Raw genomic sequence first — 19,056 nt, 5'->3', positions numbered from 1 at the left:
AGAAGCTGCATTGGTGGCTACCTGCAATTCTGACTTTCTGAAGACTAGGTATGAGCTCTTTGGTAAAATCCTCTTTGTCAAAAGCAAACTAAATATCCTGGCCTCCTGGACACAGCACAGATCAACCCTCCCCACTATCTCATGGGCATTACATGTTGTGTACAGTATTTCAGCTAGCTGGGAGGACACAGTATGTAGGCTACCATTATCTTGCTGCTCCTATCACAACAGGTGTCTTTGTTTCCAGAGGTTATTTCTCCTACCTGAAGTCATCTCTACACCCAGGGTGGGACTCAAACTCACAACCCTGAGACCAAGCATCACACACGCCACCAACTGAACCATCCGGGCAGCTCATCTTTTTAGAGGTTATTTCTAAAATTTGGCCTCACAATTTTTTAAAGATTTTATTTACTTATTTGTCAGAGAGAGATGGAGAGCACGAGCAGGGGGGAGGGGTTGCAGCAGAGGGAGAAGCAGACTCCCCTTTGAGCAGGGAAGCCTATGCGGGCCTCCATTTCAGGACCCCCGCATCATGACCTGAGGAAAGGCAGATGCTTAACACACATAGACATTCAGGGGTCCCAAAAATTCTGCCTTGAATTGTAAACCTGGCAATTATCAATTTATTTATTATTAATTTTATTTATTATTCTTGTTAATTTTAATTTTATTTTATTAATTTTTTCATTTATTAATTTTTTATAATTTATTTTATTATTTATTATTATTAATTAGTATTTATTTTATTTTCTTATTTATTTACTATTTAAGGACAAATTTAGGGAGTCTGTGACACTCACCCAGGCCCGCCGTGAGCCTGCTGTCTGGGACTGTAAATAGGAACATTTGCTGATAGAACTGTAGGCCAAGGTGGAAATGGCCCTCTGGACATGTATCTGGGGACCTAAAGAATCAGAAATGAAGAACAGTCACTGACTAACTAAACCTACATTCCCAGAGCTAAAAGCAGGTCCCTCTGAAAATAGAGAATTCCAAAAATAAAGTGAAAACGAACAATAAGAAAGTCAAATGACTCAAACATCAATATCAAAAAGCAAAGGCATGACATGACTGAAACAAAGCAGAAGGCACTCGAAAGTAGCCACTCTACGATGGAAGGACTGATGTGATCAAAATAATTCGGAGAGAAAATAGGGTTTAAATACTGAATAAAAATAGGTCTCAATGATTGGGAAGACCCACGTCCATTTTAAAAACTGCAGTCCCCCCCCCCTTCCCGGCTGTCCAACCAGAACCTGGAAGGCACACACAGGTGCTGCAATGATGGGGGAGGCACAGAGACGGATGGAGGAGGCCCCCTGGTTGGGTGTCTGGGACCCAGGCGGCCCCATAGATTCTAGAAGGGGACCTTGGCCCTGACATCCCCAGGGCACAGAGCCACAGGGCACCAGGGCCCTCGCTGGTCTCAGCTCACTGTGCTTCCTGGAGCTGAGAGTGTCTACGAATGTTCCCCAGGAAAGACTTCACCTAGGCATTTGGTTGGGCAGACTTCAAGGGACTGGTCCCCTGGACAGTGATGTGATGTGCAGGAAAGGGGAGCCTCTAGGCTTCAGGATGAACAAGCTCGTTGTACCCCTAAGCCCCAAGAGCAGCAGTGGCCCAGATGACACAGTGTGGGAAACGGTCAACCTGCGCCTGCCTCCCTCCCTCCCCCCCACACAAAGACCCATCATGAGACCAACACAGTCAAAGTGCACAGTTCTTGCAGCTCCCCTTTCCTTCTGTGAATCCTTTCCTTTCTAATACCCCAGCCAAATCTGAAGGTGCTTAAAATAAAAGGTATTATGCTATGGTAATGAAAACATGTCATTTCTCTCTAGTGCTTTCCAACATGAAAGCTTGCCAAAACATGAGCTTTTATTTATTTACTTTTTTGAATGATTTATTTATTTATCTGTTTATTTATCTAATTTTTTATCTATTTATTTATTTGGAGAGGGAGCCTCTGTGCAAGAGAGGAGGGGCACGGAAGAGGGAGAGATGCAGACTTCCTGGTGAGCAGGGAGCCCAAACTGGGGCTCCATCCCAGGACCCTGAGTTCATGACAGGCAGTCAAGGCAGATGCTAGTGGACCTGGCCACCCAGGCTCCCTGAAACAGGAGCCGGTAACACGCGACCAAACCAGTTACGATTATATTATTGAACAGTGGACTTGGAGAACAAATAGAAGGAATATAAGTCATTTGAATGCTGCTTCTTTAACTATTTCCAGGGAAATAGGGCATGAACACCGGCCTCAGGTGTCCCTTTCGTTCAACTCCAGAAGCTACTGGAGCACACACCTCAGGTTGAGAAACGGTGCCATCATGTGACCCCATGTCCCCTGCATCAGGCAGGGAGCCTCCAGTGTCCCCTCGATACCAGCACCACCCCGTATGCACAGGGAAGCAGGGTCCTGGGGAGCTGTCTGTTTGCATGAGCACTGCCCTGCCTGTGTCTTCACACTTTTCCCAACAGCTCTGAGTTGGGGCAGTCAGAGCTATCCCCAAAGTCTCTTTATGTAAAGATTTTACTTAGTATTTGAGAGAGAGAGATCTTGAGTGCAAGAGCAGAGGGAGTGGGAGAAACAGACTCCCGCAGTGCAGGGGGCCAGATGAGGGGCTTGATCCCAGGACCCTGGCTGGGATCAGGACCCAAGCCAAAGGCAGAGGCTTTACCCCACTGAGCCACCCAGGCGCCCCTGTGAATAGGTTTATTACCAGTGCCTTGAACGCCCTGGCGTCCGCAGCAGCATCTTCCTCCTCCTCCTCCGGGTTTTCAGAGTCAGTGTGCTTGGACTCCTCCACCAAGTTGACCCCCTTACTGGGGGTGCCGCCCCCAGCGGCGGTGCCGGCGTCCCCCCAGGTCCCACCCTCATGGCCAAAGTCCCCGCGTCTTTGCCCCCCGTTCTCCTGCTGCAGGCGCATGAGGTGCAGCAGCGGGAACTCCAGCAGGTTCGCAGGCTGGTGCCTCGCCACCTGCCACCTGCACCGCGCAAAGCCCTGCAGCAGCTCAGTCAGTCCCCGGGGTCTCCATGCCTCCTGTCTGCCCCCAGGCTGCCCTGGCTGCCTGCTTGGACGGGCCTGCGGCCCTGTGGCCGCCAACCAAGCGCGCTAGGCCAGCGCTGGAGGCGCTCCTCGCTCCTAGCCGGGCGCGGCCGGCTGGCAATCATCCTGGCTCATGGCGCTCCTTGGCTCCCTTTGGTGGCGGTGGTGGCCGCTGAGCCAGCGCGGCCCTGGGGCAGCTTCCTCCAGTCCCCGCCCCCTTCTCTCCCCACCCCTCCCACTCTCAACCATTGTTCATTTTTGTTAATGATTTTTGTTTGTTTGTTTGTTTGAGAGAAAGAGCACACGTGAGTGGGGGAGGGGGGGAAGGGCGGGGCAAAGAGAGCACAGAGCTTGCCTCAGGGCTCAATTGCAAGACCCTGAGATCAGGACCTGAGCCAGAGCCAAGAGTTGGGCACTTCACTGAGGGTGCCGCCCAGGTGCACCTACCCTGTTTTGTTTTGTTTTGTTTTTTTAATTTCTGGAGAGGGGCGCCTGCGTGGCTCAGTTGGTTGAGCAACTGCCTTCAGCTCAGGTCATGATCCCCGACTTCCAGGATCTCATCCTGCATCTGGCTCCAAGCTCCTTGGGGAGTCCACTTCTCCCTCTGACCTTCTCCTCTCTCATGCTCTCTCTCACTCATTCTCTCTCAAATAAATAAAATCTTTTTAAAAAATTTCTTGAGACTTGTTTTTTGGGCTTGAATGTGGTTGATCTCAATGACTATTTCCTGCGTCCTTGGGTATTCTGCATTTGTTGGGCGTTGTGTTCGAGTGCCAAACAGGTCAAGTAGCTTGAATGGATTTTTACATACATACATATATATATCTCCACTTTTTTTTTTAAACTTCTGTTACTTGTAAATTAAGGTTTTTATTTTTCTCTTTATGCTATCCTGTCTCAGAAGTGCTGCTTTTTGCTGCCTGGTAGTGTCTTTAACATTACCTCCCATGGAGAGATAATATCCAAACTAATAAAATTAGAAATGACTCTAAATACTAAGAACTGTATTGGAGTAAGAACAGAATAACTATCCATCAAAAAGTAGACTTATATGATCTCTTTGAAAATCCCAATGCATTTTTTTTACAGAAATAAAAACGGCTATCGTAAAATTCATATGGAATCACAAGAGAACAAGGATAGCCAAGACAATCTTGAAAAAGAATGAAGTTGGAGTTCTCACAGTTCCTGGTTTCGAAACTTATCATAAAACAACAATACTAAAAGCAACGGAGTACTCGAATAAAGACAGACCTATAGGGTGCCTGGGTGGCTCAGTAGACTAGGCTGCTGCCTTCGGCTCAGGTCATGATCTCAGGGTCCTGGGATCGAGTCCCACATCAGGCTTTCTGCTCAGCAGGGAGCCTGCTTCCTTTTCTCTCTCTCTGCCTGCCTCTCTGCCTGCTTGTGATCTCTCTGTCCAATAAATAAATAAAATCTTTAAAAAAAAAAAGACAGACCTATAGGTCAATGGAAAGAACAGGGAATCCAGTAATAAGCTCTCATCTAAATGGTCCAATGATCTTTGGCAAAGGTGCCAAGATCATTCAATGGGGAAAGGAGAGCCTTTTTAACAAATGCTTTTAGGGAAATTACAAATTCACAAGCAACACAATGAAGTGTACACTTACTTTACACCATATACAAAACTTAACTCAAAATGAGTCAAAAACTTAAATGTAAGAGCTACAACTATACAACTTTTAGAAGAAAACAGGGGAAAGTCTTTATGATATAGGACGTGGAAATGAATTCCTTGATATGACAGGAAAAGCTCAGGCAGCAAAAACACAGAAAAAGTGAATACATCAAAATTGAAAACTTTTGTGCATAAAGGACATAATCAATAGAGTGAAAGGCAGCCTACAGAATGATAGAAAATATTTGCATATCATATATTTGATAAAGGTTTAATATCCAGAATACATAAAAACTCCTTCGATTCAACAGCAAAACAATCCAATTAAAACAATGATCACGGAAGCCTGGGTTGCTCAGTGGGTTAAGTGTCTGCCTTCAGCTCAGGTCATGATCCCAGAGTCCTGAGATCAAGTCCCATATCAGGCTCCTTGCTCAGCAGGGAGTCTGCTTCTCCCTCTGCCTGTTGCTCCTCCTGGTTGTGCTCATTTTCTCACAAATAAATAAATAAAATCTCTAAAAAATAAATAAGTAAAATAAAACCAAAAAATGGGCAAAGGACTCGAATAGACATTTTTGCAGTAAGATGCAGAAATATCCTATAAGTTCATGAAAAGTTGTTCAACATTAGGAAAATGCAAGTCAAAAGCAAAATGAGATAGCACCTCACACCCACTGTGATAGCTACTATCAAAAAAAGAAATAACAAGTGTTGTGAAGGATGTGGAGAAAAGAGAATCCTTATGCACTATTGTTATATTAAAAAAGGTGTAGTTACTGTGAAAACCAGTATGGAGTTTCCTCAAAAAATAAAAACAAAATTTCCACAGGATCTAGGAATTTCACTTTTGGTTTTATACCTATCACAAACAGAATTATGTCCCTCCAAATTCCTAAATCCTAGTAGCTCAGAAAGTGATTGTATATGGATACAGTCTTTAAAGAGATAATTAAATTTCTTTTAAAGATTTATTTATTGGGGCACCTGGGTGGCTCAGTGGGTTAAAGCCTCTGCCTTCAGCTCGGGTCATGATCCCAGGGTCCTGGGATCGAGCTGCACATCGGGCTCTCTGCTCAGCGGGGAGCCTGCTTCCTCCTCTATCTCTGCCTGCCTCTCTGCCTACTTGTGATCTCTGTCTGTCAAATAGATAAATAAAATCTTTAAAAAAAAAGATTTATTTATTTGACAGATAGAGATTATAAGTAGGCAGAGAGGCAGGCAGAGAGAGAGAGGAGGAGGAAGGGGGCTCCCTGCTAAGCAGAGAGCCCGATGTGGGGCTCGATCCCAGGACCCTGGGATCATGACCTGAGCTGAAGGCAGAGGCTTTAACCCGCTGAGCCACCCAGGCGCCCCATAAAGAGATAATTAAATTTAAATGAGTTTGGCCCTAACATAGTATGACTGGTGTTTTAATAAGAAAAGGAAGTTAGGATATAGATTTACCTAGTAGACAGACAATACAAGGAGAAAATGGCCATTGATAGGATAAGAAGAAGAGCCTGAGGAGAAATCAAACCTATGATCTAAATTATTATGATCCCGGGGCGCCTGGGTGGCTCAGTGGGTTAAAGCCTCTGCCTTTGGCTCAGGTCATGATCCCGGGGTCCTGGGATGGAGCCCCGCGTCAGGCTCTCTGCTCCGCGGGGAGCCTGCTTCCTCCTCTCTCTCTGCCTGCCTCTCTGCCTAGTGGTGATTTCTTTCTGTCAAATAAATAAAAAATAATAAAAAAAGAAATATAACTTTAAATTATTATGATCCCCCAATATTTAAATGTTAGAATTGTAATACCCAATGTGATGGTGTTAGGAGTTGAGGCCTTTGGCAGGTAAATAGGTTGAGGGTAGAATATTCATGAACAGGATTAGGGCTTTTATAAGAAAGATCCCACAGAGCTGCCCAGCCCCTTCTACCATGGAAAGACACAGTGAGAAGTCTGCATCTTGTAAGAGAGCCCTCACCCAAACACGCCTCCAAAACTGTGAGAAATGCATTTCTGCTATTTATAGGCTACCCAGTCAGTGGATTTTTGTTACTGTAGCCCGAAGGGACCAAGACACCAACTCTGAAGCATTATTTGTAATAACCAAAAGAGGTAAAAGCAATCCAAATATCTATTTACAGCTGAATAGAGAACTAAAAGTAGAATACTATTCAGCCTTTAAAAGGGTAGGAAATTCTGACACCTGCTACCTGTGTAAAGCTTAAAGACACTATGCTTAGTGAAATAAGACAGTCACTGGAAAACAAAAACAAAAACCCCAATACTTCATGATTCTACTTATAAGAGGTTCCTAGAGTAGTTAAATTCAAAAAGACAGAAAGTAGAATGGTGATTGATGGGCCGCAGTGAGGGGGAAATGACGGGTTCTTCCACGGGTATAGAACTTCTGTTTTGCAAGACGGAAAGCGCTCTGGAGATTGGTGGCACAATGCGAATGCACTTAACACTACTGAACTGCATACCTAAAAATGGTTAAGACAGCAAACTTTATGTTATATGGGTTCTATCGCAATATTAAAAAAAAAAAGGTTAATGCAATGTGATGATCCTATGTAGCTGTTAGCAGGTGTTGTTGTCTTGAACATCAATATGAACACTGATTTGAGTATAGTGTTAGATACATAAAAATAGTTGCCAGATAAAGTACATGATACCTAGTTCAATTTCAATTCAGATAAAAATGGATAATGTTAGTATACATGAATCCCAAGTATTGTATGGCACATGCTTATACTAAAAATAACATTTGTCCTTTATCTGAGAAGCATATATAACTGTGTCCTCTGTGTTTTTATTTGCTACATATGGAGATTCTAATACAAATGCACATGTTCATGATGCCTTGCCATAAAGAGTGCATGCTGTTCCATGTAAAAGAAATGTAGTATCTAATATTTGAGTATTTAGAATTGTAAAGTGTGGGTACATCTGAGATGTCCAGTGACATTCTGAGTACCGTAGGTGCTCCTGGTAAATAATAGATATTTATTATTCATTATATTCCTATAAATAATAATTTCAACTTCTAGTCTTTACTCTGGTTTCTTAATCACTCTCCTATGGCATGTGAAATATTTCCACATTTAAACCTATTTGCCTCATTTTGAAATATGATTTTTTTGGTAGAGGTAATAACTTAAAACTATGTCCTGAAGAAAAAAAAATACCTGAAATGGAAAGTAATTGCTTTACACATGTACATACACACACATACACAGACTCATTTCTGTGACCAAATAAATCAAAGTTAAATCAGTTAAACTTTGCCCCTTAAAGAACTGGAGCATCAACAACAAATGAAGCCAACCCCACATACAAGATGGGAAATAATCAAGATTAGAGCAGAGATCAATGAGATAGAAACTAGATACAGAAGAACACATCAACGAAACTAGAAGCTGGTTTTTTGAAAGACTCAATAAGATCGATAAACCACTGGCCGAACTAATCCAAAAGAAAAGAGAGAAGATCCAAATTCATAAAATTATATGAAAAGGGAGAGATCACGACTAACACCAAGGAAATAGAAACATCATCAGAAATTATTATCAACAGTTACATGCCAATAAGTTAAGCAACCTAGATGAAATGGATGCATTCCTGGGAACCTATAAACTTCCAAAACTGAATCAGGAGGAAATTGACAACCTGAATAGACCAATATCTAGTAACGAGACTGAAGGAGTGATCAAAAACCTCCTAAAAAACAAGAGCCCTGGACCTGACGGGTTCCCTGGGGAATCCTAACAAACTTTCAAAGAAGAAATAATACCCATTCTCTTGAAGCTGTTTCAGAAAATTGAAGCAGAAGGAAAACTTCTGGACTTTCTTATGAAGCCAGTATTACACTGATCCCCAAACCAGGCAAAGACCCAACGAAAAAGGAGAATTTCAGACCAATATCCCTGATGAACATGGATGCCAAGACTCTGAACAAGACCTTCGCTAATAGGATCCGACAGTACATTAAAAAGATTATCCACTGTGACCAGGTGGGATTTATCCATGGGTTGCAAGGGTGGTTCAACATGTGCAAATCAACAAATGAGATAGAACAAATCAAGGAGAGAAGAACCACATGGTCCTCTCAATTGATGTAGAAAATTGACATGATAAACTTTGGAAAATTATCTACTGACTCTTAATCACTGTCACCCTAACTCAGATGAGTCAATCAAACAAAACAGTCATTTACAAATAAAGGACAGCAAAAAACACATGACATTTTTGATCAGAATGTCTGTGTTTGAATATAAGCTTTGCCACTTCTTGGCATTTTTTGGTTCTTGGACAGGTCGTATAACCTCTTCAGTAACATTGATAAGAATAATAATACCTACTTTGGGGGATCACTGTAAAAACTATAACGGAGTACAAAGTTATATATCAACCTATCTCATGATAGGAAAACATGTAGAAAGGCATTAGGACATGACTAATTTGAGAGGAATAAAGAAAGGTGAGCTCGACAGGAGGCTGGAGTGATACCAATGGACGGTGGGAAGAAGTAGAAAGAAGGTTCTCAGGAAGCAAAGAGGAGAAATAGACATTAAAAGGCAGAAATGCATGGAAGGGATGAGGAAGACAAATCACAGATTTTCTACATATTTCTTGGTCTTTCTCACTTTTGACAAAACAAGTTAATAGAGAAAGAGAATCAGTTGTTATGAATAAAGGAATTGAGGGGCGCTTGGGTAGCTCAGTCCCATAAGCATCAGACTCTGAATACCTTGTCAAAATAGTAAAGTTAACACAACAACCGTGGTAGAGGCATTCAATGAGAAAAGACTAGCAAATTTCATATTCAGTCCTGAAACAGCAATGCATTGATCTATGAGGAATTAAAAAGGGATCCTGTCAGTCTTACACTATTTACAAACATTAACACCAGTTGAATTAAAACACTGATTGTTTTCTGGCAATAGTGCAGGAAAATCTAGATAGCTCATGTGCAATGCTAGACACCTAGACTACCTAGAAACTCAGCATTTATTAAATGAAATTTAAACCATCTGTATCCAAAAAAAAAGATATACCAAGCAAGATAGATGTGATATATCTGGAAAAAATGAAAATGCAAATAACGGGCCATGAGTTCATTTCAGTAAGCCACAAAAATTTCTTACAAATTAATCTGGAAAGACACAAAAAACAGAGTCTAAAAATGGGCAAAGATATGAATATACAGTGTACCAAGTGCAAATCCAAATGACTAACACCCTTGGGAGAAAGGAAACTGACTAATTACTAGGGAAATAGAAGTCAATATACTGATTTAACCCAAGAGAAAGTTTAAATGCTCCAGATTTCATGTTGATATGGACAGGAGGTGAAAGGGTAGGCTTAGATTGCTGGCTGAAATGTAATGTGAATTAACCGAGTTCAGCCTTCTGTTCTAAAAAGCCTCAGTATTATTAATCTGTAAAATGAGAATATGACAATACCTACTAAGAAAAAAAACCTATTCCTTTCCTAGAAAGCTATTCTGTAGAACCAAATGTACCAGTTTGTAAGAACTTACAAAGATAACTTTAAAAACTTATTTTTATTTATTTATTTGACACAGAGAGAGAGAGAGAGAGCACAAGTATGCAGAGCCGCAGGCAGAGGGAGAGGGAGAAGTGGGATCTCTGCTTAGCCGGGAGCCCAGTGTGGGGCTTGATCCCAGGACCCTGGGATCATGACCTGAGTCCAAGGCAGCTGCTTAACCAACTGAGCCACCCAGGTTTCTCTAAAGATAACTTTTACAGAGTTATTCAATGTAATGAAAAACAAAAATAAAAACAGGAACAACGAAACCCAACTCCGTATATGCGTGTATGAGGACGTACATTGGTACATATCTACATAGCTTTACACAGTCCCTGAAGCCCGGGAGAGGGTGAGGGGCCACGCACCTGCTCATGGAGACTGGGGCCCCTAGCAGGAAGGCGGGAGGTGCTCAGCGCGGCCTCCCAGGGCTGCCCTCAGCCCACTGGCACCGGGACTGCAGAGTGCTGGCCCACCTGACAGGCTCCCAGACTCCAGGCCTGGTCCTGCTCTACGGTTTTGCATGGAGATGCCACCCAGGGCACTGGCTGGTGACAGGGTCTCCATGCTATTGAGGTGGGCGGGCAAAGCGGGCACGTGACAGCAAGGCTCCCGCCTAAGCAGCCCTGACGAGTGTGGCCAGAGTACAACCTGTCAGAGCTGGAACATTCCAGAAGGCTCAGCAGCCAGGACCCTACTCGGGGCTGTACCACTCCACCTGGGCTAGAGGACAGCTTGTGGGCTTGGGGAGCCTTCCTGGGGCTGGTGGGAGTACGGGTCTGGACCCTGGAGCACAGCGAGGGGCCGCAGTGGCATTTCACATTTCTGGATCTACTTTTCTCCTCGTACCTGCATGGCAGGGACATAAAATTTTCCAGAATATCAGCAGCTTGGGTGGCCAAATGCAGATCTGTTGAAGGAAGGAGGGATGGGGCGAGGACGGACACCATCCCCCAGGAGCTGGTGGGAGAAGGAAGGAGGGACAGAGGGGGGACAGACACTATTCCCCAGGAGCTGGTGGGAGAAGGAAGGGGGTGACAGATACCATCCTCAGGGAGCTAGCGGAAGGAAGGAGGAATGGAGGGGGGGCAGACATCATCCTGCGGAGCTGGTGGAAGAAGGAAGGAGGGACAGAGAGGGGGCAAAAACCATCCCACGGAGCTGGCAGAAGTGGCCTGAGGTCAGCAGCTGCAGCCACGTGGCCCCTTGTCGGTGACTGTGGTGGAGAGGTTCGGGTGCCCAAGGTCTCAGGCGCCTGGCCCACCACACGCTGTCCAGAGTGGTCTGCTATCTGGCTTGAAACCCCCACTGACTCTATTTGCCACTTTCCAGACCTTGAACCCACCGTTTCCCCCCAACAGCCACCAACAGCCAGGGGCACCGTGTCTCACCAGAGACCCATTCCGTCCCCACAGGGAGGACTGTCAGGTACCGTGGGTGCTTCCAACTGCTGGAGAACGGTACCCACACCTTCCCAGACTCCCCGGAGCAGGCCAACATGATGGTGGATGCATGCTCAGGGTTTTGTTCCCAGAAGGTAAGGGCACTTGTGATGCGTGCACATGTGCGGTGCCCTGCACGGGGCAGGAGCCCGGGCCGGACACAGGTTTGGGATGGCCGTGTGGTCTGTGCTTGCGTGGGCACCCCAGGCTGGCCGGAGTGCTGTCCCCTGGGCCACGAGGCTGGAAGGATCATGCTTTCCCCGATGGCAGGTGTCAAACTGAGTGTTTGTTAGAGGGACGTGCTGGCTCGGGCTTGGGGAGAGTGGACGGCTTATCAGTTGTGCCGATGGACAGGGCTGGGCGCTGAACCCGGCGTAAGGGCCATGGTCTCACGTGTGCCTTTGTCTCAGCCGGGGCTCGGAGGTAATTCTGCAGAGGGCGGGCAGGGTGAAGAGGCCTCTGTCCAGGCCTTGTGAGAGAGCTCTAGGTGGGACACGGTGGTCAAGGCCAGGTGGGGCTGGTAAGCACCGGGACCCTCAGAGTGCTGAGGTCTGGTGTGCGGTCCAGTGGTCCACATGTGGGCCCCGGGGTATGGCAGTAGGCCGAGGTCAGGGCTGTTCCCATGTGCTGGGGACTGTGACCGGAGGCCACGTTAACAGTATGGGGCTAGGACGGGAGCGTCCTGGTGATAGTGGCACATATGTCCTTGTTCATCTGGTGGAAGCCACACCCCTCGCCATGTAGGAAGTCACTCTGCCCTCCTAACGGCCATATCTGGCAGGTGCTGGGACATGCTGTGATTGTAGCTGAGGAAACAGAGGCGGAGAAGGTCACATATGCTGTCCAAGGTCACCTATCCCCTACGTGGGGGACCTGGGATTTGGACCCAGATAGGCCCCCTGGTTCTGACCCCGCTGCTGGCTCGGAGCTGTGGAAGTGGGCTTCTCGGGATGCCAGGGAGCCTGCCCTACCTGGTGCCTCTTGAGATGCGCCCATTAGGGCAGAGACGGAGCCTTTCCTGCACTTTCCAGCCCAAGCAGCAGCCTTTGGAGTGGTTCTCTGTGGCTCTAGCATTTCGGGGTATCTGGGTTGTCCTTGGGGGCTCACAGCATCCGGCTGAGGCCCGCGTTCCCATGCTCCCCACGTGGGAGCAGAGCTGTGGGTGGAAGGCCGTGTGCACCTGCTACACGGGCCCTCCCAGGGCTTCTGCACACCTGCCAGAAGTCCGCAGCCCTGGGAGTGCCCACTGCCATCGCCAGTCCAAGGAGCTCGGCTGTACCAGACCTGGCCGCTCCATCTGCAAACCTGGAGGTGCCCCATGTGGCGGGTGACCCACTCTACCCTCCCGGTGCTCTGAGGGGGACACACTGCCCCCCACATGCTGCCTGAGCCAGAGGGGGTCGTGGCCGTGGAAGCAGGCACCCGTCCCATCCAGACGGTGCCGCGGTTCCTGCCGAGCAGCGTCTTGGGAGGGAACGGGCAGCTCCTGTTCCTCGCCCGGTGGGTCGGGCTCAGGGACCGCTCCGTCCTGGCATGGGCAGAACTTTCCCCATCTTGGGCTCCCTCGCGCAGACATCCTGGTGCTTTCGCGACCCTTCCCCCACTGTGTAGCACGTCTGGGTTTTCAGTGTTCTGCTTTGGTGAGCGAGGCCACAGTGATTTCAGGGACCCCCACGGTGGAGCAAAGGCAGGGGTCCGGCTGGGCTTCTCGAGGACCGGTCTGGGTCACGCGCTGTCAGTGGCATTTGTAGCCCCAGAGGGGACATCTCCACCATGGTTTGTGGGTTGGTCGGGATGGTTCAGGAACATCACGATGTGGCCGGACAGAAGGACACGCAGGGCACCATCAGTGCCATGACCGTCTGACTACCGGCGCGGGGCTCAGCCAATGTCACGTGTGTCCGAGCACAGAGAGGCCATCTTGTCTGATATTCTGCGGCCATAGGGACAGACCTGCCCTGTCTCCATGCCTGGACCTGGGATGGCAGACATGGGGCCTCCAAGGGGCTCCAGCACCATGGGCAGACGGGCTGCTGGCCCCTGACGCTTCCACAGGGATCCTGCATGCAACGAGAGGTCCCCTCTCCCTGCACCTGCTCCTGGTCTGTCGGAGGGCGAGAATGAAGGGAGACAAGTGTGAGTGCTTCCTATAGATGACTGATGACTCGGGCGGGTCTTCTCGGGCTTTCCTGTGGTGCTGACCCGGCTCGTTCCCTGCACCACGGCTGTTCTGCCGGTCCCACCTGGATCCCAGCAGGTGCAGGTTGTCCCGGGTTGGGGGTGGGGCACTGCCTCTGCAGCAGGCCAGCAGTGGGGCTGTGAGCTTCTGGGTTTTGTGAATTAACCCTCTGGACCACGGGAGGTTTTTCCCTTTGCTAAAATGTTCGCTGGTCCTGTCTGCTGGTGACAACCTAGCACAGCTTTGGGGTTCTCTCACGATTTTGGCCATAAACCTGTCGATGTTACACCGTGTGTGTCTTCAGAGGAAATTTATTGTGCTCTGGGGGTGGATGTCTATAAAGATAACACATATTTATTTTAGAAAATTTGGAAAACATGGAATTATATTAGAACTCACCAGTGACGTTACCACATCAGAGAAAAACACCAATGGCATTTAACATTTTTAGGTCTTTCGTTCAAAGGGTATGTTCCCGGAATTGGAATCTTTAACGTTGAATCTTTTGGGGCACGTGGGTGGCTCAGCCGGTTGAGCGTCCGACTCTTAGCTCAGCTCAGCTCATTGTCTCAGGGTCATGAGATGGAGTCCCGCCTCGGGCTCTATGCTGGGGATGGAGGCTGCTTAACGGGGAAAAAAAAAAAAAAAAAAAAAAGGAATCTCTCCTTCCATTTTCCTTTGTTCCACGTGTCCCTCGTGGCATGAGCCCCCCCTCCTGCCCACTTTGGGCTCTTTCTTCATGGTTACAACCCATGCTGCCATGAACATTCCTGAAGGTCAACCTTTCAGTGGCTCATAATGCTCTCCTCACATCATCACACGTGGAGTCACTGGTGTGAGGGACTCGCGTGTCTCCTGCATCACTCGTGAGACTTCAGGTGCATTTCCACAAGCGAGTCACGTGGCCTCATTCCAAAGACGGTGGAAGGTGGCTTCAGAGTCTGTGACCTGGGTGCGTGTCCCTGTGCAGACACGTCCTTGCCTTGTGTTCCTGGCCAGTCTCATGGCCCTGAATCATGGCATTCTCACTGATTCTCAATGATGCCATTCGAAGCTGTGGGTTTCCATGGCAGAGGGGAGCATGAGCTGGTCCTGGCTCTGGGGCTGCCTTCCCAACCACACGGCTCCTGCTTTGCAGACAAAGAGCGTGTTCTCGTGATTCAGACCACGCAGGGGTTTCTAGAGAGAACGCCGGCCCCATGTCACACCGGGGCCACCAGCGCCCACACAAACAGGTGCGTCCTCTGTCCAGCACGTCTACGGGATGACGTTACTCCCACGGCCTTTCTAAACATTTCTGCCGAAACACTGCCTAAATGTCCTCTGGTTCAGGGCATCCTGACATGGATGTGTGAGCTTTCTTTCACCGTGGGCTCCGCGGCTAGTGAATTTCGACGCGTTCTGCCAAACTGCCCTCCAAACGCACGTTGTCAACAGGATGCAAGTGTCCCTTTTTCTCTGCTGTGTTTCTAAATCTGGTATTTAATTTTGCTACATGGACGGCTAGAGATCCCTCCTCGCTGGCTTTCCAGGAGTGTGGCTCACACTGGCTGTGTGTGCTGTGCCCATGTCTGGTTGGTTTCCCATTACGATGTCTTTTTCCTTACTATGGAATTTGGGGATCTTCACCTTTGTCTTCTGAAACGTGCACGGGCAGGACACCCCCCCCCCCAACAGGACCACAGTTCACATTTCTCCTGACTTTTCCTCTGACGCGTCTGTGTCTCTCTTTTGTGCTCATCCCTCCCCTGCAGCAGCCGTGCTCTGGGGCTGTGTCCTCTGACTCCACACTCTCTCCCCAGGCAGTGGGGTTCACGTGGGACACTGGGCCCTGCCCGTTAGGGTCATAAATCCCTCAGGAGCATCTCCATTCTTTCTGGGCCCTGCCCGTGTGTATCTCCCTGTCTGCTTGATGTCACAAAGTGCCACCAACTCAGCAAACCCAAAACCACACTCAGGATCTTGCTTCCCAAACCTCGCCTTCCTTTCTGTCCTGGCAAACATGCTGTGCCATGCGCTGGGTCCCTCTCCTGCCACGGGCGTGGGGGGTGGTCTTCATCAGCTGCTCCCCCGACGATGGCTGCCACTCTGCTCTCCCCACCCCCTGCCGGCTACACTCTTATCAGCTCCAGGCCTTCCTCATGCAGCAACCAGACCCATCCCGACAACGCACAAATGGGGTCCCATCACCCACTTCTCGAACCATCAGGATAAAGAAGGAAGCCTTCCTGTGACCAACAAGACACGCACATGAAGTTGGTCTGACTGTTTTCTGCTCCCAGGCTAGCTCCCCATGCACCGTCCTCGGCCAGCTCTGTACCATGGGACCAGTCAGAACACTGGGTCTCCACACCTGTCTCAATGTCTCTGGCAGGTGTGGCCCTCAGTGGGGCTCGAACCTGGCCCAGCCCTGGGCACATGCAGCGGAGCCTGCAGTGGGAAAGCGGGGAAGACAGGGCAGGAGGGCGCTGGGATGCCAGCGACATGCACTTTCTACGGGGCAACCATGTGGCCAGGCACACAGTCTGAGAGGGAATTCAGTTTCTACAAGCAATAAGGGAGGACAGAGGAGGGGGTGAAGTGGGGAGAAGAGAGGCCTCTCCCCCATTGGAGACACTGCCCTAGGGCAGACCCAAGACGAGCAAAGGGACACCACAAAGCCCTTCAGTGAAGTTGTCATCAGAACCACAACCCACACAGTCAACAGTGGTTCCCTGCTAAATAGAGAAATGAAACCAGGCCCCACATCCCCCACTATGAAGGACGGCACATCCAGCTCAGGATCAGAAGTCACTTCTCAGGCCGAAAACCAGCAAAACCACGATTTCAAAGCAGTGCCGAGAGGAAATGTTACAGCATGAAATACACCAGACATGAGGAGCATCCCCAACCAGTTAGCTAAGTCCGTCCTGCAAGAAGCTGGGGAAGAAGAGCAAAAGAAACCCAGAGCGGGGAGCAGGAAGGAAATTATAAAAATCCGAGTAGGAATCAATGAAAGTGAACATAAGAAAACAGTAGAAAACAATCGATGAAACAAAAATCTGGTTCTTTGCATGAAAGTCAATAAAACTTACAAACCTCTGGCAAAACTGACGAAAATTAAAAAAGAAGGAGCCACGCTTCTCCAGTAACAGGAATTAAATAGGGATTATCTCTATGGAGCTTATAGCCATTAAAAGGATTAGGGGAGAAGAGGACAAACAATTTCTAATACAACAAAAAAGAAATGAACCAATTTCTAGAAAACTTAACCAAAACTTAACCAACGTAAGGACACAGTCTAAACATCCCCATAACCATGAAAGAAACTGAATTCATAATTAAAAGTACACTTGACAGAAAATCCCAGGCCTGGATGGTCATGTGGGAGAATTCTACCAAATATTAAAAAAATAATAATAATAACCTTTTTCAGAAAAAGACATGCAGATGGCCAACAGACCCATGAAAAGATGCTAGCATCACTCAGCTTCAGAGAGATAAAGGTCAAACCCACAATGAGGTATCCCCTCACCCCCATCAGAATGGCGAGAGTCAGCAGCGCAGGAGAGCAGGGTCCGGCAAGAGAGCAGAGAACGGGGACCCTCGTGCACTGCCGGTGGGAGTGCAGGCTGGCGCAGCCGCTCAGGAGAACAGCACGGAGATTCCTCAGAAAGTTAAAAATACAGCTGCCCTGCCACCCAGCAACCCCACTTCCGGGTATTTGCCCAAAGGAGTTGTATCTCGAGGGCACCTGCACCCCCATGTTTACGGCAACGTCACTCTCAACAGCCAAGATGTGGGATCACCCGCCGGTGCCCACCAACTCATGAACGGGTAAAGAAAATACAGGCTGTCCACACAACGGAATCTTAGCCTTAAAAAAGATGGACATCCTGCCATTTGGGACAACAGGAGAGACCCTGAAGGACACTATGCCCAATGACATCAGCCAGGCATAATCTCACTTACGTGTGGAACCTAAAAGTCAACTCCAGAAGCAGAGAGTGGAAGGTTGGCCGCCAGGGACTAGGGGTAAGTGGGCAGGTGTTGGGTAAAAGGGACAAAGCTTCAGTTATGCAGGACGGAGTTCTGTGTGTCAGACATGCAGCACGGTGACTGTGGCTAACACCGATACAGTGCACCCTCGGAATGCACTGGGAGAGAATTCTAGAATTTTCTGGCACACACAGAAACAACTTCGTCAGGGATGGACGTGTTAACGGCCTGACCTGGTAAGCATTTCACAGCGTGTACATATAGCAGAACGCCACGCTGTTGCCAGCCAGTATACACATTTTTCATCAATTATACATCAGTAAAGCTGGGGACAAGATTAACTCCAATTTTCCATGATCTTTTTTGGAAAACAGAAAAGGAAGCACTTGCCAGCTCATCTCATGAGGCCAGGATTTCCCTGGAAGAAAAGCCAGACAGTATACAAAGAAAGAAAAACACAGAGGCTAAGATCGCTCATGAATTAAGATGCAAAATCTCTCAACGAAACATTGTCAAGGAGAATTCAATAGAATCTAACAGGTGTTCCATGTCATGACCAAGGGGATTTATTCCAGATGTGCAAGGCTGGTTGAATATTCAGAACCATCGATGTGATCCACTGCCTCAATAAACGAAAGAAAAACCCTAGCAATTAATGCAGACAAAGCTCTTGACAAAATCCAACAGTCATTCGAGATTTTTTGAAAATCCAGGAAGTTTGCAATAGGATGAAATCCCCTCGTTGATAAAACACAGCTACAAAAACAAGCAACACTTCACGTTCTATTTAATGGTTAAAAATGGAATGCTTCCTGCCTACGAGTAGGAACAAGCTCATCTGACATAGTCCTGTACTTTCCAGCTACTGCACTAGGCAGGAAATATGTACATGTATAAAAGGCCTGCAGGTTGGAAAGGAGGAAATAAACTGTCTCTATTTATAGACGACAAGATTATCGATGTGTAACATCTCAAGAAATCAACAAAAACACTCCGACATGGAGTACATGAGCTTGGCGCATTCTAGGATATTGGACCGACTCACAAAAATCCACTTTGGTCCTGTATGCTAATGACAAATATGCCAGAACTGCAATTAAATCCACAAGGCCATGTACAACCACCTCGAAGAGGATGAAATCCTCAGGTGTGCCCAGGATCGGCAGGCTGTACATTCCAAAATGCCGATGGAACACAGCGAAAGGCCCAAACTAATGGAGAGATGAGCTGTGTTCATG

This window comes from Meles meles, chromosome 18 (assembly GCF_922984935.1).
Source record: "Meles meles chromosome 18, mMelMel3.1 paternal haplotype, whole genome shotgun sequence".
In the NCBI taxonomy this organism is placed as follows: Eukaryota; Metazoa; Chordata; class Mammalia; order Carnivora; family Mustelidae; genus Meles; species Meles meles.
This window is presented reverse-complemented; position numbering follows the sequence as displayed.